The sequence below is a fragment of the Arvicanthis niloticus genome, chromosome 7 (assembly GCF_011762505.2).
Source record: "Arvicanthis niloticus isolate mArvNil1 chromosome 7, mArvNil1.pat.X, whole genome shotgun sequence".
Taxonomy (NCBI): domain Eukaryota; kingdom Metazoa; phylum Chordata; class Mammalia; order Rodentia; family Muridae; genus Arvicanthis; species Arvicanthis niloticus.
Genome location: NC_047664.1, coordinates 22,238,808 through 22,261,605, shown reverse-complemented (window position 1 = coordinate 22,261,605; position 22,798 = coordinate 22,238,808). Strand labels below are relative to the sequence as shown.

At 46.1% G+C, this 22,798-nt stretch overlaps 1 long non-coding RNA gene across 1 annotated transcript; it reads left to right on the top strand.

The window, feature by feature from the left end:
• Positions 1-2,357: 2,357 nt before the first annotated feature.
• On the top strand, positions 2,358-19,940 carry LOC143442949 (uncharacterized). The gene is made up of 5 exons (XR_013111575.1): positions 2,358-2,482; positions 10,076-10,254; positions 15,219-15,316; positions 17,712-17,800; positions 19,136-19,940. It is a non-coding gene; the product is annotated as an uncharacterized LOC143442949 (long non-coding RNA).
• The last annotated feature ends 2,858 nt before the right edge of the window (positions 19,941-22,798 follow it).

Genomic DNA, 22,798 nt, shown 5'->3' with positions numbered 1-22,798 from the left:
TTGATCGTTTACAGCATTTTTCTTCTGGTGATAAAGCAATATTCAGTCATTATTCAGTCTCTCTAGGGGATGGACTACAGAAACCCTGTGGACCCAAATCCTGGGTTGTGCAAGCCCCTTATATAACATTGCACTACGGTCAGCATTTACAATCTACACACATGCTTCTATATACTTAGATTAGCTCTATGTTGCTAATTACATTAAGTACTTAATGATGTTATAAGAAAGTAATTGTATATACTGTTGTTGAATAAAACAAAAGAAAAATCTGTACATATTCAATGAGACATCATTTTAGTCTGTAAATACATCTGATTCTTAGATAGCTGAACCTCCAATCCATGACCTACGGATTTGGAAGGCCAACTGTGTGTACGTCACATGGAATCTGAAACTGAAATTTTTTTCTAATATGTATTATTTGTGCAACAAATTATCCCCAGAACATCTGTCCTCCCACAGTTACTGAGAGCTCCTCAGTGGCAGACTTCCAACTCAGGGACTCTCCGGAGGTGGCGGCCAAGTGTTTGAAGGGCTGCTGCCATCCAAAGGCTTGACAGACCCTGAAGAGTGCACTTCTGAGCTCACAGATGTGGCTGTTGGCTCATCTCACAGGTGGCCCTTTGATAGGGATGTTCATAAAAACGTCCCCACTCCAAGATCAAATGATGAAAGGCAGAGGGGTCAGAAGAGAATATGGGGATGTAGCTTGAAGCCTCAGGTTGATGGCCTCCAGATGAAATGTCTGTGGTGGCTTCTGTATCCTACTAGTTGTAAGGACTAGCTCTGCTCCAGGATGGACGAGAACACCACCAAAGACCTAAGTGCCAGGGCCATCCGTGGCTTGGCCATCACAGGTCGAAAAATAGAAATCTCACCTGTATAAATCAGCACAGTTCTTCAGACATGTTCACATGTGGTGTCTCAGTTGATGGAGCACTTTTCTAGTATACACAGTCCTTGGCTACTGCTAACATTCCTTCCCAGGGGGAGCCTAAGTCTACCCCACTAAGGTCCCAATAACAGATACCACCAAAGTTGGCTCTGATAAATGATGACTTTACTGGGCTTCCTTACAGAGCATTGCTGAGGGCTCACTTTCAGGAGTATGGGTGTTCCCCATCCCAGTAAGTGGCACCCGGAAAGTCTTATCCAGAGGGATGAGAGCTCCCCTCCCTTACTGTTTCCACGCACAGTACTCTAGCCTTTCCCCAGACCTTGTACAATTAAGTCAGAGTTGATACAGCAGGTGGTAAGGAGCGACTGATACTCCAGTGATGATTTTGTAACTCACCTCAAGCCTTCATGAGGGGAATTGTTGACAAGCCCAGATGAGATAATCATTTTGCAAAGAGGCACAGCTGAACTCCCCCAACATGGCAGCCATTGGCTTAGAGGACAGTCAAACACTGTGTTTGTTCCTCAGCGCCATATAAACTCAGGCCTGGTGGTACACACTTGCAATCATAGCAATTAGGAGGCAGAAGCAAGAGAACAGTGTTCAATCTCAGCTACACAAAAAGACTAAGGCCAGCCTGGGCCAACAACAGACTCTGCCAAACACACACACACACACACACACACACACACGAAGAATAGACATAAAAAATAGAAGTAAGCAGTCTATGGAGCCAGAGGAATGGAAATGGCTCTTGCAGAAGACCTGGATCCAGTTCCCAGCATCCACATGGCAGCTCATGACCACCTGTAACTCCATTTCCAGGGATCTGGTACCCTCTTCTGACCTCTGTGGGCTGTTGTGCACACACACACACACACACACACACACACACACACACACACGTGTCTGTCTCTGCTCCCTCTCCCCTGTGGGAACATGGGGGTTTATCACTCACCTGCTGCCCTTTGCTGCATTTTGGAAGCTAAAGGCAAGAAACTAGAAGAGACAGGTCGAGTCCAGGTGACAGCTGTAATTTGCCACATTTTCCTTCTTCCTGCCTTTGTTGTCTTGGTCCCAGATCACAGCTACTGTGTCCTCTTGGGTCTCTGAGCAAAGACAACATGGAGACAGCCTGAAATCACACAGAGATGCAAGATGAACTTAATACCAAGCAAGTCTTTGTTGTTGTGGGTCCTGTTTGTTACCACTGCACACTCTAACCTGCCTGAGTTGTTAAATTGTCTCAAATCAAGGTGGCCATAGTCAAGACTATGGATGATTCACAGCTAAGCGTGTTGTCACATGCCCGTGACCCTAGAACTTGAGAAGTAGAGGCAGGGGTTCAAAATATGCAGGCTTGGGTCTGATCTTAAGATCCTATTCCCCAATTGGTTCTTGATCTGTCAGTAAAGAAGCCATGGGCCAATTGCTGGGCAGAAGGAAGAGGCGGGACTTCTGAGTCCCTGGAGACAAGAGACAGACACAAGGGAGAAGAAAAAGAGTTGGCCATGCTTCTGATGGAGAAAAGGTGACCAGCCATGTGAGATCTCAGAGTGGCCACACAGGCTGCTCCTACAGGTGGGCACTCGGGGATGCTTAGCAAGGACCAGATGTAACTGAGCAACGAAAGTTTAGGGCAGGTGGGGAGGAGTGTGGAGCTGAGACTAGGGGAAGATAAAGGCACTATTTTCCAGGTGAGAGAGTAGTGCCCCCTCAGTTGTGTCAAAAGGCAAGTTGAAATTGAACAACTGTGTACGTCTGTGTCATTTATTCATGGATTCAAGGGAAGCAGGGTGGGGGCTGGTAGTGTGAGGCCCATTCCTGGAGCATAAGCAGGGTGTAGCAAAAGCTGCACACAACAAAAATAGTGATACATAGTGATTTACAGCAGCCTAGGCTACATGAGACTGTTAAGAACAAAAAACAATTTTTTAAGGATTTATTTATTTATTATTTATATGAGTAAACTGTAGCTGTCCTCAGACACACCAGAAGAGGGCATCAGATCCCATTACAGATGGTTGTGAGTCACTGTGTGGTTGCTGGGAATTGAACTCAGGACCTCTGGAAGAGGAGTCAGTGCTCTTAACCACTGAGCCATCTCTCCAGCCCCCAAACATTTTAAAATGTTACAGAATCTTCCTATTCAACAAGTGCAGACCATCAAGGACTCCCAGGGCTCTTTATTCTCAGCCACTGACACCGGCTGTAGTACCACATCCAGCACTGGGTTCTTCCCTGCCCGTCTCACCTGAGTCCCATCCTCCAGCCCTCATCTCTCATGTCACGTAGCCACACATGTGTTGTCTTCCCTGTCTGTCATGGGAACCCGGGCACTGTGGTGTTTTCAAGAGCAAGACAGCAGACCCAGCTCCAAGATATCTGAGGTAGCCAGAAAATGCTCCAGGCAACCTAAAGAAGAACAAACTCTTAGAGAGAACGGTGACGTGGCTTTTATTCTGCAGAACCCTGCAGCACCATGGCTCTGTGCCCAAGCTCACCTTACTTCAGGATGTGCAAGCACGCTTTACTTTTGTTTGGCTTATTGTTTGTTTTCTTTATGCCAGAGGACAAAGTGAGCTTCTGAACTTTTTGTAGGATTTGCTGTTTTCATTTGTTGAGACTTAAATTCATGATCCTCCTGCCTCATCTTTCTTGGTGCTGAAAATTTTAAGCTTGTATCACCATGCCTAAATGATTTCATTCATATATATATATATTATATATATTATTCATATATATGATATAATATTAATATAACCATACTTATACTACATGGAGGAAACAATTGGTTGTTCTCATGAGGTTTGTGGTTGAGGTTCTGTTGGGGTCCAGCCTAGACACAGGACCAGAGTTCTCAACTAGAAGCAGGGATATCTGGAAGGCGCATAATAAATATACACAGACTACTTTTTGGGTACAAGCTGACAGACAATTTTTCAAGGCTTAAAGTTTCTCTCTCTCTTCTCTCTGACTTTGTTTTCTTTCTCGCTCATTCACTCGCAGCTTGAGGCTGCACACACTCTGTATTCTCCTGTGCATTTTTCTTTTCTTGAACTCCCACACTTCTACACACCTCTGTGCATTTCCCCTCTCACTCTCACACACACTCTTGACACACATCTCACATACACCTCACACACACCACATGCACGCTCCTTTCACTCACACATACACTCTCCATACACACCTCATATTCTCTCTTCACTCACTCTTCACATTCTCTCTTCATTCACTCTCCACATGTTCTCTCTCTCACTCTCTACATGCTCTTTCATCCGCCCTCTCATTTGCACTCTCACTCACTCTCTCTCTCTCTCTTACCACATTCACCTCACATACTTCTTCGCCTTTCTCTTGCCCCACTCTTTTATTGATACTCCAAAAGCAGGTAGAAAAAAAAAAAGACATCATATAATCATTGCCAACTCAAATTCAAAAGAATTACCACGTTCCACAAAGAATTAAGAATTACAATTGTTCCTCAAAGTTTCAAGCTTCCCTATTCCCAGGCCTGTAGCCAAAATAGTAATAATTGCGAACTTATCATTATATAAACTTTAACTTTTATCTTATTATACTTCAGAGCTCAGAGTTCTGAGGTCAGCTACTTGCATTTTCCTGTGAAGCTCTAATGATAAATGACATGGGCAAAGCTGCCAGGCAGTGGCCAGAAAGAATCAAATTAACGCTTAACTCAGTAGTTCCGCTAGCTTTCTGCTTCTATGTATTGCTCACAATGACTCTCCTCAGAGTCCCAGTGTTTTGACTTAGTTTTACTAGTATAAGATTTTATGGCCAGGCGGTGGTGGTGGCGCACGCCTTTAATCCCAGCACTTGGGAGGCAGAGGCAGGCGGATTTCTGAGTTTGAGGCCAGCCTGGTCTACAGAGTGAGTTCCAGGACAGCCAGGGCTACAAAGAGAAACCCTGTCTCGAAAAAACAAAAAACAAAAACAAAAAACAAACAAACAAACAAAAAAGATCTTACGTATTCTATACTTCTTTATCTAGGAACCACTCTTAAATGTTATATAAAACTTATTTCATAACTTCAATAAATTTTTCTTTTCTTGGGTCCCAGTGTTGGCTCTATTTCATTTTCTAATACTCTCTTCAAACTTTTTTTTTTTTTTTTTTTTTACAAGTCAAGCATTAATCTGGAACTACCATTGTGCAGTTATTGCATTGTTTCCCAGGTGAGAACACACAGCACGCACCTGGGCCATTAGGACTGTGCTGTGCTGGGCCCCATGCCTCACTTTTTAATTGTTTAAGAATCATTACATCAGGGAACATCTGGTTTCGCAGAATTCACCAGAGCAGAAGGAGAAAGAAGTAAGAAAGTCAGATATAACAGAATAATTATGCACATCAAGGCCAACTGAAAAACAGTCACACACAAATGAAATCTGTACAGCGTTGTCCAGGGCTAAGGTTAGGAGAAATAGGAACAACAGTTTTTTACAAAGAGCTGCCACAGGCTACTGAGATGTCTCCATCCTGGCCTACTACAGATAGTCCCTTATTTCAGGTGGCGGGTGCCCTGGAGGGATGTGTCTCCTGCTTCTCAGGGTCCCAGACACCATCCTCTTTACAAGGAGCTGCTGCGGGCTTCTGAGTTGTCTCCATCCCGGCCTACTGCAGGCAGTCCTTGTTCATTGTATGCTGTCCCCAGCAAGGTCCCTACAACAAAAAGTCAGGTTACTAAGAGCAAAACTGTGTATTTAATATATTTATGTAGCCCAGAAGCCTTCAGAAATAAAGCCCCAAAGGACTGAGGATATAGGGCAGAGCACTGGACACGCAAAATCAAATCCTGGCTTCAACCCCAGCATGGTGACTTGAGGAGTTAGGGAAGATAGCTGTGTGGACACCTCTGAAGAAGTATATCCGGTGGGCAGAAGGGCCTGGCCCCATAAGGTGAAAGGCAGGGAATAGCATGGGCAGCTTCTGTGGGGTCCTCCACAGCGTGGCCTCTACGGGGTCCAGGCACTCTGCCACTGTGCTCTTCTTCCACAGAGAGCATTAGAAATTTCTCTCTCTTTTTTTTTTTTTTCTCCTTTACCGAGTTGGCATGTAGAAGGTTCGGGACATTCTCACGTCATGCAGAAGTTCTTCACAGGCATCCAGAGGAGCCTGTGGCCTCCATCAAGGGAGAAGAGTAAGGAGGGGGGAGAGAGGGCCTCCTGCTCTTAGATGCCAGACTTGTGATAGCATGTCCTGAGCCTTCTACATGCTAACTCAGTAAATGAAAGGGGAAAAAAAGAAACTTCTAATGCTCTCTGTGGAAGAAGAACACAGTGGCAGAGTGCCTGAGCCCCACAGAGGCCACGCTGTGGGGGACCCCACAGAGGTTATGCTGTGAGGAATGGCTCTACAAGTCTGAAACCTGTGTAAATGTGGTTACAGTCTCCTGCTTACAGATTATGGACATGACATTGCTGTGTCCTAAAACCCAGTATGGCATCCTGGATCTGTGTTTCTGTTTTGAGTTATTTTAAGGTTTATTTTATGGGTGTGAATATTTTGCTTGCATGTTTGTATGGGAAACACATGCATGTCTGATACCCACTCAGGTCAGAAGAAGGCATCAGATGACTATGGAACTGGAGTTACAGACAGTTGTGAACCATCACGTGGGTGGTGGGAACCAAACTTAGGTCCTCTGCAAAAGCAGAAAGTGTTCTTAACGACTGAGCCATCTCCCCAGGCCCATGATCGCTTCAAAGTCATCTTGGGCCACCCAGAAGCCATGATTGACAGAGGGAAAGGTCTGGATCATAAGTATGGAGTCCGGCCCCTGCTTTCTCCCCAGGTTGTCATTTGCCCTTTTTAACTTGAGGAAGCCTCTGATTTCCCAGAGGAGCCCAGAAGTTTTCAGGAAAACCATTCTCTTCTCTAGTGGCCAGGGCAAAATAGAGACCAAGTTAGCCCTGCAAGCCTGGCGCTGAGAGGGGCCATCACTGGAGCACAGCTCCAGCAAACCTCAGGTCTGTGCCTGAGATAGGATCGTCCTAGTAGCCCAGTTGGACTTAAATTTATGATCCTCCTGCCTCATCCTCCTTGGTGCTGGGATTATATAGGCCAGTATCAGAAATTCTGGGATACAATCTGTCTGGGAAATGGCTTGCTGAGTCCAATTCCTATGGAATTTGCCATTAAAAACAAACAAACAAACAAACAAAAAAGGCAAGTATAACCAAACCTCAGAGACAGAATCATCCTGAACTGAAGCTTGAGTTCTGCATGACAGCATCTTGGGGTTTCCTCTTTTAGTTATTCATGGCTTAGACTGAGTTATCTGCTATTTTCAGCATCTTACTAAAATTAAGCATCCTAATTATCATCCCTGTGTTATAAACTAGGAATCAAGGGGCTAAAGTGTCAGGAGCCATAAGGGAACAAGCTAATAACTAGCAGGTGATCTGATAAGACCTGCCTTGGATAATTATATAATCTGTAACAATCGAGCCCTTATTCGGCAAGGCTGTAAGGGACTCATTTTAGGAAAGATTCCTGCTATTAATATGCTTTTCCTATTATTATTAAATGCATATAACAATCACTAAGCAGTAGCATACCCTTTTGGAGCAGGTCTCTGCAGATCCATGAAGATGTACTGTCTTGTGGTGATGCTATATAGACATATAGATGACTTCTTAAGTCTTAATGATAATCCTATAAGAATTCCTAAAATAATATCAATGATTATCAAGCTCTTTTATAACAGGACTACTATTAGGTACTTTTCTGATAGTCAAAACTGTGATGAGAACTCTGCCAGCCTCCCAGGTATCACCAGTTAATTGCTCTTAGATAGTAACCAGACTTTCTTCTACTCAGAGCACATTCCAAGAGATTGTAAAACAATTAATCAAAGGTCATTAAAAGGGAACCAATGATTTATTATAGGTGCTAGGACAGAAGATAAAATATTGCCTGGGTTTATCTACACAAAACTTCACTAATAACTTATAGTTTTAAACCGTCAGTGAACCTGTGGAACTGAGACAGGTGATGGATGTTTAGCCAGATAATTACTCCTAATGGATATGCATGTAAACATTCTCTGTTGTAAACTTCAATTTACGATTTGATTTTGCTGTGAACTTGTGATGAACTTTGTAGCATGTGATCATGTATTCTGAAAGATGTATACGTACTGAGGACAAAGAGATGAGAGGCAGATACAATGGAGAGATAGAATAGAATTTTTTACCTTTCCCCACTTAGAGTAGTATACAGAATAGAATTTTCCCCTTTTCCCAGATAGAAGTTTTCCTTTTCTCCACTCAGGATCTTTCCACTTTTCCCCTTAGATAGCTTTCATAGGAAATTTTTACACTTAGTAATAAACTCTATAATAACTTCTCTAAGTGTCTTTTCTTCCTGTGACCTCAGTGGGCATAAGTTAGAGCCCAGCAGTTCCTGCTGAGATAGAACAAAGGCTGTTTACTGAGTCCTTGGCTGTTTTTAGGAAGAGGTCTAAGTGCCAGAAACTGCAGTTCTGCTAGCCTCAGAGGATCACAGAAGGCAGGGCAGCTACAGTAGCATAGTAACTTAGATAAGTAAACGTTTATTATGCAGCAACCCTAAATATCTTATAAGACAAAGTCTTTCCCCCTGCCAAAGCTCTTCCCCTTCTGCTGCCTCAAGAAGAACTGACAAGAAGAAAGAAGATCCACCCCCGAAAGCCGGGGCTGCCCCCCCCCCCCCCCCCGCAGCCTACCTAGAAGACACGGGTGACTGAGGGCGCGCTCTGGAAGAATGTACCTTATCTCTATTAGATCGCAGAGGTTTCCCCATTAGAGGGAATCTCCCTCCCTTACCTTCCCCAAACTGCTAAACTCCTAGCATGTGGCAGCCCCCAGATAGGATGGGACAAGGGAGCTCCCTAATTTATAGTGTATATGTCCTATTAGTGCCTTCGCTAATCTTGAAACTCAGAGATCTCTACCCTCAGAGACCCTTTCCCTCTTGGGTTCAGAAAATGTAAGAAAATTCCTTCTTTCTTCAGTCACTCTTGACTCTCCACCATATCCCAGGTTCCCTTACTTGGGGTAGCCTGTGTTATTAAAGGACCTGATACTTAAAATGTACCTCATGACCATCAGCAGTGTACCAGCACTTCCTACAGGCTTGTTTTCCTTCCTTATGTCACGGTCTCTTGCCCTTCTCCTCTGTCTGCTCCCTAGCCACAGTGAGTTGAGCATCCTTCATCACAGGATGTAGGGAGTGATTAACCCATGAGTTCTCTTCCATCACTAACAGAATTAATGCTCTTCTAGTGGATGCTGAAGTCATTGCCCAAGATCTCTTTCCCTTTTCTAATTCTCTACCGTGTGAGCAAGAAGAGCCACGATGGAAGCAAAGAGCAAGCAAGCCTTCACCAGCGCCAGCCTTCACCAGCGCCAGCCTCCAGGCACCCTCTTCGCTTTCCCAGCCTCCAGATGTGTGAGGCTCCGTTTCCATCACTCATTAGCACATCTGTTGTGCTTGATGGCTACAGCAGCAGTAGGGTGCTGATTCTGCCGAGGATGAAAATGTGCAGTGTGTGGTGACTCTTGTCTATAACCGCAGCATCTGAGAAGCTGAGCAGGACTGCTGTGAGTTCAAGGCGAGTCAGAGCAACATTGCGAGATTCCGCCTCCAAACAAAGAAAGCTCTGAACTTAGTGAATGATTATATGACGTGGGGAATATAGTCCAAACTGCAAAATGACACAGTTTCTTTATTCTGGCCGGTTCAAAACTGGCTGTATAGATCAGAATGGCTTTTAACTTTTGATGACCTCCCTTGCCTCTGCCTCCAAGTATGCCCATTTAGGATTGCATATTTTATTTTTTGTTTGTTTGGTTTTTTTTTTTTTTTGATTACATACTTTAAAATAGTTATTTTATGTGATGAGAATTATAACTCAACTTTCAAACATCACCCTGTTTAAAAGAACAAACTTATTTCTCCAACCACACTCCTTTGGGATAATGAAAATGTAGCCAGTTGCCAAAAGGTGAACACCCATGTGGGCTGACAGGATGGCGGCTGGCACAGAGGCTGAGTTTTCAGAAACTCCCTCTGTGTGATCTACGCTGAGCTCATGAAAGCAGGTCTTGTTCATGCTCTTACCTCAAGCCAGAGGCCATATTTTGATAATGCTCTCTAAATTACAGGCCCCAGAACTGACCTTTAATTATGGAGTGTTTTAACGGGCTTTGCTGGCAAATACCAGAGGATTATCGGAGTCACTGGTGAAGGACAGCATCCTTTTATCTGCTCTCTGTGGTCACCTCTAAAACATCTGTCAGTACCGGGAAGTATTTGTTTAGGACTCTCTCTCCTCATTCTCCAGGTGAGTGTTGGCCTCCAGCTGTATTTCAATCCTTCACATGGGGAACCCTTCTTTTTCCATCTTCTCTTCTTCCCTCCTGGACCCTGGGGAGCCAGAAGTCAGCATCCCTGGGGACTGATGGACAGCAAATATCTCAAACTCTCCTGCTCCATGTCCTCTTTCAGGCATGGATGGAAGGAGAAATTAGCACAAAAAGTCTTGCTGCACCCAAGCTGAAGCCTCCCTGGCACGCAGCTTTCAGAAGCACAGCTGGATTCTGGCAATGCCAAGCACACCGTTCCTGCCCTCCCTTCTGTACTAACCCTGCTCCTCCCGGAAGCCCTCCCTAGATCAAGTTCCACACCAAAGGAGACCCCATTCATCTGGGGCTCTTCATTCACACTCAGCCCACCTCAGTCCACTGCTCGACACCAGCTATGTGTGTGTACATATACATGCATGTGTATGTGCACGTGTCTGTCTGTCTGTCTGTCTGAGTCGGTGTCTTCCCCTCAGTGTAACTCTTGTGAGCAGAGCGACAGTTTCACCTTCATGTGTCTCAGCATCCCACAGCCTGCTAACGGTAAATGCTCAACCAACATTTGAAACTATTTTGAGTCGCTCCTTTGCAACAGAGACAACCATGACCTGCTTTCTTGAACCTCTCCATTGACCTGGAGATAACAAAAAATAGTAATCTGATATTACCTGCTCCTGAAGTGGAGGTCATTTCCTCCTGTCACCTGGCAGAGCAGACTCAGCCCCAGGCCCCAGAGGAAGCACTGACCTCCTATGGGCCCTGCTGGGACTTCAGATCAGTTGTTCCCAAGGATAGTAATGAAGCCCACACTAAAGAGGAGACATAAAACAGAGCCCAGCTTCTAGGCTGCACTGACCAACCTCACTCAGAGAAGGGAGATGTACTGGGAATCAAAACCCCATCGTTCTCTGCACTGGGGCTGGGGCCTCAGTGTTTGTGCTGTGGATACCATTTCTCATTTGGCCGTCACCGCTGTCTCCCTTTCAAACATCAGGAGGCCAGACTGCTTGTGCTCAGATTCCATTTCCACATGGCTGAGTGGGCGTGGGAAGATTCCAGAAATTCTTAGTGCCTCAGTTTCTACATGTAGGCAGTGGCCTAGACTCACTTTGTCCATAGGTTATGCACTTGGACCATACTCCATCGGGGCTTACCCAAGGCCAGTCATCCAGGACTGTGATACTATAAGGGGTTCTGATGTCAACCACCATCCTGTCATGGTGGACAGCAACCCTGTCCATCCCAGATCTCAGACCATGAGTCAGAAAGTTTTTCTGATGTCTTGTAACCTATCTGACATTTTAAAAGTCTGTTTTACCTTTCTTATTAACTTGTCATGAGCACCCCAGAATCCCCTGTGACAATGCTCACCTCATTACTACTCCCTGCCCAGGCCCACCGACTGCTGCAGAGAGCCAGGTCTGCCTGACGGTGCCCAAGATACTAGGTAGACTGGTGCAGGGCTTCCATTCTGTATTCTACTGTTTTCTCAGCTCCCCTCCCCTATGCGCAAGCTCTGGTCTTATCTATAGTTCCCTGAAGACTTCAGAGGAGAAGCATCTTCTCTCCACAAGATAAAATCACTTCCCTTCTGTCAGAGTGAGCCAATGAGTGCCCTACTTGACAGGGATTTGGGGGTGTGGCCTTGTTGGAAGAAGTGTTTCACTGAGGATGGGCTTTGGGGTTTAAAATGTTCAAGCCAGGCCCCTTGTCTCTCTCTTCCTGCTGCCTTCAGATCTGGATGTAGAATTCTAAGCCGCCATGTCTGCCTGCATGCCACCATGCTTCCCACCATGACAATAATGGACTAAACATCTGGGTAGTGGTGATGTATGCCTTTAATCCCAGCACTGCAGAGACAGAGGCAGGCAGATCTCTGTGAGTTTGAGGCTAGCCTGGTCTACAGAACAAGTTCCAGGACAGCCAGGACTACATAGAGAAGCTGTAAGACCCTGATCAGACCCTGATCAGTGGTACTTACTTCAAGATGACGCCAAGTGTGTCACCAAGACACAGATTGATGCAAATGAAAGAGGTTTATTTTCCAACATAGTGGGGTTAACCCTCAATCAGTTGGAGATGGCCCTGAGTGGCTGTTACAAGCAGTTTTTATACTTTTTAGGGGTACAGGTTACATCAGCAAGATTGCAGTTCAAACTTATTGGCTAAGCATGTTGACCTTTAAATCTATCGACTAGCAAGCATGGCATGCATATGGACTCTACCTGGGACTTCCCAGAGGGTCACTTGATTATCAGTCAGTACATTCTGAGAATTTTTTACTCAAGAATGTTCCTGTGGGTGGAGAATGGCCTAGCCTTGACCCCAGGTGGGAGGGGGGAAGCTGTAAGGAGGCTGTGGAACTAGAAAAGCCATGAGGGTCCCTCAAAACCCTGTCTCAGAAAAAAAACCAACAATTTTATTCTTTTTAAAAATATTTATTTATTTAATGTATGTGAGTACACTGTAGCTTTCTTCAGACACACCAAAAGAGGGCATCGGATCCCATCACAGATGGTTGTGAGCCACCATGGTTGCTGGGAATTGAACCTCTGGAAGAGCAGTCAGTGCTGATAACCACTGAGCCATCTCTCGCTCCAAAAATTAATTCTTTAACTGGCAGAGAAAATGAACCCTATCCAGACCCCTAGATTGCATCACCTGTTGATAGATAGATAGATAGATAGATAGATAGATAGATGGAAAAATGATAGCTGATAGAGTGGTCTGCTTAAAGACATATTTTTATTGATAAGCTTTTGTTGTTGTTGTTGTTGTTGTTGTTTTGAAACAAGATCTCATGCAGCCTTTGCTGGCTTTGAATGCACTATAGCCAAGGATGACTTTGAACACCTGATCTTCCTGATGTCAGATCCAAAGGAAACTCCGTTTCCCCAAATTCTGGCAGTTAGACAAAAGCTAACGTTCCTCCAGAAGCTTGCAAAGCTGGTTTCCTGTAGTAGGAAAGGAACCATTTCCCTTATCACTGACAGAAAGGACAACTGTGGCAGCTGTTAGCACATCAAAGTGCATGCTGGCCTCCAGGCTCCCTCAGTACCACAAGGGCCTGTTAGACATTGCATTGATTTATTTAAGTACTTTTTTATTTACTTACTTACTTATTTATGGCGTTTTGAAACAGGGTTTCTCTGTGTAGCCTTTGCTGACCTGAAACTTTGTAGACCAGGCTGGCCTCGAACTCAGAGATCTGTTAGTCTCTGCCTCCCACCTGCTGGGATTAACCGTGTGGGCTGCCACTGCCCAGCTCTGTTAGACAATTCAGAGTCCATCCAGCTTCCAGCTCTTCTTACCCCTCCCTCCCCTCAACTTCTCCAGCCCTTAGGCTTTCCTCCCCAGCTACTAACTCTCCTTGCTGGCCTGCTATTTCTGCTGTGCTTTCTTTGATCCTTACTCTCTCTGTCTCCCTCCTCCCCACTCTGCGTGCTCTCTCTCACCTTCTCTGTCTCTCTCTTCTCTCTCTGTCTCTCTCTGCCTCTCTCTGTCTCTCTTTTCCCTGTGTCTCTCTGTCTCTCTCTGTCTCTCTCTGTCTCTCTCTCTCTCTCTCTCTCTCTCTCTCTCTCTCTCTCTCTCTGCTCCTCTCATGGCCAGATCCAGTCTGCTAGCCACATTCTGCCTACCACTTCCTCTTCCTCTGGCTGAATTCTCCCTCATTTCTACAAGAAAAACTTTCGCCTTAACTATACCATGGAGGGGTCATGTCAATTTGCACACCTGCCTCTGCCTCCCAAGTGCTTGGATGTGTGCCACCACACCCAACTTGGGAGAAATACTTTTAGTGTGATCCAGTGGAGGTGGAGGCAGCTGTCATGCAGCTTCCAAACGACAGGACTCTAAAGGCAGCCTAGACATGAGGGAAAATGAGTACCTTCTGCGCTACCCCAGTGTGATCCTGATCCCACCCGAGGCCTCAGAGGCAAGCAGCCTGTGACACAGTGGCCAGTTTCTTGGGTCTGTTCTCTGCAAGAAAGAGGCAGGAAGAAAAGTTTCCTTCAGCCAGACAACAAAACAGAGGAACCGGTCTGTCCCTGATCTATGGATGGAAATTGTCCTCTCAGACCTTTTTTTTTTTTTTTTCAGCGTGTCCATTCCTCTCCTCGCACTGCCAGAAGGATGACAGAACAGCTGTCACCAGCTGGGTGGGACACTAGTTTATCTCCTTGCCCCCATCCCAACAATCTCCCTCCAAACTCACCCACCCCCAAAAATGCCTGAGCACAGCCTTCTATTTTAAGAGCCAAATTCCCTGTTGGCATGGCAACTCGGAGGCTATAACTCTTGTCAGTTGCTGCTGGGATGGAAACAGAGCTACTTTCCCCAGGGCTGCAGCTGGCCTGCAGCAGAGGGCAGGTCTAGCCACAGATGTTCACAGATGTCTGTCTCGTCTACATTGCCATGTTACGGCCCTTTGGAAATACAAAGACCACTCTTAGATTGCTAGCCATTAAAAGGGGGGGGGGGGCTATCTGTGAAAGGGGCCATGTGAATGATTTTATTCCCCCTAAGGCTGTACATTCCTATTGATTACACTTTAACGGTTTATTAATCTTCAGGTGCTTCAAAATTAAAGTTTTAGGTTACACTAGCCTTATCCAAAATAAGAATGAGGTGTTTTACCGACTATGATGGCACACATACTGTACGGCCAGCACTTGGAAGCTGTAGGTAGGAGTTCATGTACAGCTTCTGCTACATAGTAAGTTCTAGGCTATCCTGGACTACATGAAACCCTGTCTAAAAGGAAAGAGAAAAAGAGAGGCTTCTATATCTCAATCTTCTAAGGCTTTATTTTCTTTGGGAATTTTGAAAAAAAAAGTTTAATGTTTTACATTTATCTGTTTCATCTGTCTCTGTCTCTTCCCTCCCCCCTCTCCTTCACCCTTCCCCCCCCCCCCCCCCCCGTGTGTGTGTGTGTGTGTGTGTATAGCTAGGAGGACAACTTTCAGGAGTCAGCTCTTCTTCCACTGCATAAAATTCAAGTATTCAACTCAGGTCACCGAATGTGGCAGCAAGCACCTTTACCAGGTGAGCCACCTCTCCAGCCCCACCCCTCTAGAAAATGTTTGCATATGCCTTTCTATGTATGTATGTATGTACATATGTACATATGTACGTACGTATATATGTATGCATATATTATGTATGTGTAATACTGGGGCCTGAACACTAAACTACACCCTTGGCTTTTATTATAAATTAGTTTTCAACATACACAAGAGCCTGATGATACACACCCCATATAGTTGATACCACAGAACCATGTTGATGAGTATTTCTGTGTAAATTAAACAGTTTGTGTATAAACTGACATGATCGCCGTATGGTATAGCTAAGGGCAGTTTTTATTGTAGATATGAGAGAACAAACAGCCAGAGGCATCTGGAAGGGTCTAGAGCAGTAGTAGACTGAACATGGCCAGCAGACTGGACCTGGTCATAACCATGAGAGGAGCTGGAGCAGAGTACACACACACACAGACACCATACACACACACACACATGCACACACACACACATAGAGACACAGACACTCACACATACACACAGACACATACACACACACACACATAGAGACACAGACACACACACATACACACAGACACACACACATACACACACACACAGAGACACCATACACACACACACACACACACGTACACAGAGAGAGAGAGAGGAGAGTAGGGGAGTGAAACGGGGATGAGGAGGAAGGCAGACAGAGAGGGAGCATATGGAAATAGCAGGGTTATAAGGAAAATGAAAACCTGGGGAGAGGGAAGCCTGTGAGCTGGGAAGTTTAGGGTAGGGGAGAGGTGGGAAGGGCTAGGGTGCCAGCGTGGACTGTGAAATGTGTAAGAGGCACTTATGATACTGAGGGAGCCCAGGGGCCAAGTGCTCTACTGTTGCTAACCAGTACCACAGATAGCCACTTGTCCTTTCTGCAGTGAAAAGGGAAATGGCTCCTTTGGATAGAAGGAAACCAGTTCCTGAGGAGTACCTCTGTCTAACTGCCAGAACATGGAGAAGTGGAGTTTCCTTTGGGCCTGACTGTTTGCACTTTCTTAAAAACGTGGATTGAAAGGGGGAAGCTAATGCTTTTGCCAATGATATTTTGTTTAGAGTTCAGTTCTAAGTTGTGCCTGAAAGTGACAGGTGACATCTGTAAGAAAGCCATGCTTTGATGGTTACCGTGGAAACAGCAGGTCTAAGCTGGGTTTGCTTGTAGGACAGGGCACTTCCTTCTAGTCGGCTCTGGTCGGAACTGCAGGAAAGCCCACAGGCTGCTTCCCCAGGATCCACTATGGCTCTGGATGTCCCTTCCCACTTTCAACAGTGTGGTCAGTTTGAGCATATTCTTGCTAGGAGTTTCTAGGGCTCTGTTGATGGCTCACTTCTTTGCTGTTGATCCCATAAAGTGTAAACCTCAGACTTACTCTGAGGAACTCTGAGATACTGAATTCCCACTGGAAGCCTGTTTACAGTAGGAGAGGCTCCTACATCACTGAAGGACACGGTGTACTAAACATGTGACCAACCTGAGCCAGTAAGATTCAGAGGGCTGGTGTCCTATTTCCTTAGAAGAGCTTGAACTCAATGGCGACTACCCTTCAGTCACCAATGACCAGGGGTCTCTGTCTGTCAGATCCTTCGCGGTGGAGCCCGTTAGCAAGAAGTGTGATTGTGGCTGGACCTCACTCAATAGGCATTGCATATGGTGTTCTCTGCCCTCCATTTCACTCATCAGAGATCACCAAAGGTCCCCAAACATAAATATTTACCATGACCCTTTTCCTTTCCAGGGAGACTTTACTTTCAAGGCAGCACATTGTTACGCATTCAATTTCTTCATAATCCTAGTTGCTAACCTGTCACTGTGCTTAATGTATAAATTAAACTTTGTCCTATGGATGTATGCATAAAGAAAAGAACATAGCATGTGTAGATTGGGAATTGTAAGTGTTCCTACTTAGTTGGAGGGTTACCCTGGAACTCAAAAGCCCAGGAACCACACAGCTCTGAGGGGAGGTTTCCTAACGGAAGGGTATCCTGAGACACAGGAGGTCAGGAACCACACTGCTCTGAGAGGAAGCCTACCCAGCAGAGGTGTTGCAGCTCCCAGGGGAGACGATCCCCAGCTGAGCTGAGGAACTCGGGAGCCTCCGCCCTGCTCCAGTTCTTCAGTTCCTTCTTCTTCATTGCTTCTTGGCTTCTTCTGATGAGAGAGCCCCACCAGGCAGCAAACCTCACACACAAAAAGACTTCTTATAGGGTCCAGGGTGTGGAGAGATGAATCCAGGTGCAGCTGCCTCTGCTCCCAGGATTGGACAGCAGGGAAGTGAATAAAAGGTAGGGCTTTCCTAATGGAAGGGCAGGTGCCACCATTTTGACAGATGCTGCCATAGGATTTCTTATCTCATGTGCAGGCCTGGCCCGTCAAGATCTTCAAAACCAGAGGTCCCCCAAGAGCAGGCAGTGTGGCCTGGACGGTGGCTTTTCTAGCTCATTCGCACGGGTGAGTGAGACCCTCGCCAGTAGAGAGCAGAGGAAAGGAGACAGTGTTGCCCAGTGTTCTTTATCAGTGTTCCCAGCCTTCCTAAGGCTGCGACCCTTTAATACGGTTCCTCATGTTGTGGTGACCCCCAACCACAAAGTTATGCTCATTGCTACTTCATAACTGTAATTTTGCTACTGTTATGAATCGTAATGTAAATATCTGTGTTTTTCAGATGGTCTTTGGCCGCTCCTGTGAAAGGGTCGTTTGACCCCCCCCGCCCCCCCCCCCCGGTGGTGGTGTCATGACCAGTTAAGAACTGGTCATGGTCTCACCACCAGTTGAGAACCACTGTCTTATACTCAAACACCACCCAGAAGAACCTCAGAGAGGATTCTCTGGCTATGTGGGTTATACCTCTCAACATTTACCAATTTAGGAGTGAAAACTGAGAGCCTAGAAGATAGTTACTTCTTATAATAATAAAACCACTACATGTGGGTTTATTTAGAAAAATATAGTTTGTGAAACAAAAAAAAATGTTAAGTATGGTACTGTTTTACGTTTCTGCCATTTATTTATTTATTTTTACTGTTTAGCTTAATGAAAGACAGACGGAGTCTCCTGTTTGCTTCTGCATTCAGGGAAGCCAAGAGTGGAGAGAGCAAATGCATCTTATTATGAAAATAGTTTTGCCCGTGCACACCTTTCCCCTTTTTTATATTAAGTGGATTGTAAATGGTACCCCGTGTTATTTCTGGATAAGAACTGAAATGCTGTTTTATGTGGGAAAGGGGTACATTTAGTGGGGGCTGAGGACCAAGGGCTGAGAGCCAGGCTGCCCTGAAGTTTAACCACATGAGAGACGTAGATAGCCAGTGGTGCTAGATATCAGGGTGTCACTGGTGTGACCCAGGCAGGCAGCAGACTCAGGTGTGCAGGCCAAGGATGGGTCTTCTCACATTTAGTGAGTGTGAGAATATTCTCCAAGTCTTGAACAGCAGCTGGCAGAAGATGCACGGGAGGAGACTGAGATCTTTGGGGGTGAGTTTTGGTTGTGTGATCCAGCTAATTTTCTGTGTTTGTCTTAGTTTGTTGCTCTGAGCCAAACACCATGAAGGAAAAGGTACTTATTTTGGCTCACAGTTTCAGAGGGTTCAACCCGTAGTCCTTGGCTCTGCTGATTCTAGCTCGTCTTAAGACTGAACTGCATGGTGACAGGAGGAGGAAGACATGGGCTGGGAAGGAGAACAGAAGGGAAAGTGGACCAGGGTAAAATACCAGGAAGAATGCAATCTTTCTATGACATCTTCCTCTTCTGAGGCTCCATCTCCTAAAATTTCTATTACTTCACAGGACAGCGTCACCAACAAAGGACCAAGCATTCAACGTACAAGCCTGTAGGGAGTGTTTCAGATTGTTCGTACTGGAACCCACCTGGTGGGTTCTCATCAACCAAACATATTCTGAAACAGTACCGCCCCCCCGTCATCTCCCCATCCCAAGGCCCACTCAGTCTCCCGGTGCTGAACACACTGGTCAGCATTAAAAGGCAGTGTGTGTCAAGCATGGTGGGGGTGGGGGCGGAGAGGATCCAGCTCAAAGCAAGCTTGGACTGAATCAAGACAGAATCTCAAAGGGAGGAAAAAGAGCACAGGTGGGAAAAGAGCATAGGTTAGAAACTTTCCTGCTAATCTCCCCCCCCCCCCAGCACCAATGCCGAGTGACCATGTTAACTAAGCAAATCCTAGTAATACTGATTCCTGGGTCACCTTGGATCAACCAGGGGCCAGAACCTGACTTTTAAAGCCGTCAGCTATGGAGACACCTATAGTCATGAACATGTCCCCCAACAGATAATTTAAAATAAAATAAGCCTTAATAATAGGTTCAAATAAAAAAACTTGCATTTCCTAAGCTCATTCAAAAGCCCAATACCTAGAGATTAGGTAGGTGGGAATTGTTGTTTGTTTCAACATAGTATTTTATTGATTTGAGGGGGGGGGGTATTTCACATCATACACCCTGATCATGTGAGCTCATTCCCAATCCTTCCATGTCTGCCTCTGACCCCTGCGACCTCCCAAAAAAGTTAGAAAAATAAATATTTTTTGTTTGTTTTGTTTTTTTGTTTTGGGGTTCTTTTGGTTTTTGTTTGCTTGTTGGTTTTTCAAGACAGGGTTTCTCTGTGTAGTCCTGGCTGTCCTGGAACTCACTCTGTAGACCAGGCTGGCCTCAAACTCAGAAATCTGCCTGCCTCTGCCTCCCAAGTGCTGGGATTAAAGGCGTGCACCACCACTTAATTTTTTTTTTTTTAAAGGAGTCCATTTTGTGTTATCTATATACCCACTGGAGCATGGTCAATCTCTCAGTGTTCTGCCCTTGAATAGAGCTGAGTCCTCCTCATCCTGCACCCACCAGAATCCATCATTTGTGGATAGCTACACTTAAGCATCCCCATCATAATTTAAGAGTTCTCTTTGATGACTTCCTGGTTCTGCTGCTACTTTTCGGGGGGGGGGGGTTAGAGTTGGGGTGGAGGTAAGGTTGTTATGGAATCCTTCCTTGACCCTCTCTGGGGTGGAGGTAAGGTTGTTACGGAATCCTTCCCTGTCCTGCTCTTCCAACTGTGTATCCGCACAGCCGACCTGAACAGGGATCGGCACAGCCGGCAGGAGCGGGGATCATGGGTTTCCACTGCAGTAGGACCTTGGACCCAGACGTGGCCCTCAGCAGCAACATCGGCTGGGACATCACCATGGCCTCAGGTGGCAGCACAGGTCACTCATATTAATATGGCCCCTAGCAGCAGTACGGCCCATGGACATCAATATGGATTCAGGCTGCATGCACCACAGACCACAGAATCCCCACCACAAGACTATCCACAGATTACCATAATCTGTCCACAGATTATGGACATGTACACAGATCCCCCGTGCAGTAGGACCTTGGACCCAGGCATGGATGGCCCTTGGCAGCCCCACTGACCATACAACACCATGACCTCAGGTGGCAACTCAGTCTACTCACATCAATATGGCTCCCAGTGGCAGCAAGCCCCACGACAACAGCATGGCTTCAGGAGGGCTGGCCTGGATGACTTTTTTTTTTTTTTTTTTTTTTTTAAGATAGGGTCTCATTGTGTAGCTCTAGCTGTCTTGAAACTCACCATGTAGACCAGGCTAGCCTTAGACACACAGAGATCCATATGCTTCTGCTTCCTGAGTCCCGTGGTTAAGGCCCACACCACCACACATTGCTAGGTGGATATTTCATGCACTGGCTGAGTTAATTCTGGTACAGAGAGAGGCCTGGGAACACCTTTGTCCCAAGAGCTGCCACCATCTGTGTAAGCAAGTGACTCTGAAGCCCTGCTCGGAATCAACACATGAGCCTCCCGTCTGTCAATCAGACCCCTCCACTTGGAATCTAAATCTATATCTGTGGCAGTGGTTCTCAGCCTTCCCAATGCCATGACCCTTTAATACAGTTCCTCATGCTGCAGTGACCCCCAACCATAAAATCATTTTCATTTGCTATCTCATAACTGTAAATTTGCTACTGTTATGAACTGTAGTGTCTGCTATACAGGAGACCTGGTACACGACCCCAAAGGGGTTGCGACCCACAGGTTGAGAAACACCACTTTATGATTTTCAAGTCCCTTTTCCAAGAATTGTGCACTCCGAGACGCTACTTGCTTTCTCAAGCTTACCCTGAGCACGGACTTGCCACTAAACACACGCACCGCACCCACTCACTCCCATCTCCCTACCTTTTGTCTCTGTACCTTTAACACGGCCACGGACTGGCGTGCGATTACCTTTCAGAGGAGCCCAACTACAGATGAAACCGGTGAAAAACAGAAGCAGATGACAGACTCAGCCTTCACACGGCTATGCTTCCATCCCTTCCCTTTCTGGTCCAGGATGCCTTTCTACCGCCATAACGGAAGAACCCCTTTCCCCTGTGCACCTGGCTCACAGATTCTCTGATAGGACTTCCGGGAAAAGCCCCGAGGCCCTAGGGTGAGCTCTTCATCCCGTTCCTCCAGTCACTGTTCCATGCTTCTGTCTCTGCTCTCACTCTGAAGGACACACATGTGGGTGTATGTGAACCTGTTCTGTGAGATGCTCAACACATCCTAACGGTGCCCGGGCACACCCAGTCACAACTCCCTTTTCATCTGTGCTGGGTGCCGTCATTTTCTGTGGGGCTAGGGAGCCCTGGGATGTGGGGAAGGGGTGTGTGTACAGCCCACCAGAGCAAGAGTGGAGCTGAGGTATGTTCATACCACAGAAATCTCATCTTGAAATTGCCAGGCATAGGATTGCCCCCTCCTGTCCTGGGCCAGTGTGTCCCAGCGTGTGTCCCAGTGTACACAGCTCTGCACCGACCTTTGTTCCCCTGAGGAGGTCACATAGCCTGTAGCCAAGTTAAACGTTCTCTCCCCTTATAAGGTCATGTCCAGCAGCACCTGGAATTTCTCATTATGCAAATGAGGCATCCCCAGTGCACTGGCTCTAGCCAATGACATACATTCACCCCGAAAGCCCCAACCCACCCTCAAAAGTTTAATAGCTCTTATTTCCCCCATTAAAAGAGCTGGCTTACTAAAGCTGTCTCCGGAGAATCTGTTCTCACCATGCTCACTGTGGCCTGATGTCTCTTTCAATCCAGCCAACCTGCCTCCTTTCACCTTTCAGAATCTACTGTGTGATGGTTTCAATATGCTTGGCTCAGGAAGTGGCACTATTAGGAGATGTGGCCTTATTGGAGTAGGTGTGTCACCGTGTGTGTAGGCTTTAAGATCCTCATCCTAGCTCCCTGGAAGACAGTCTTCTCCTATCTGCCTTTGGAACAAGTTGTAGAAACTGTCTCTCAGCTCCTCCTGTACCATGCCATGCTCCTGCTATGATGATAATGGATTGAATCCCTGAACCTGTAAGCCAGCCCCAATTAACTGTTGTCCTTATAAGAGTTGTCTTGGTCATGGTGTCTGTTCAGAGCAGTAAA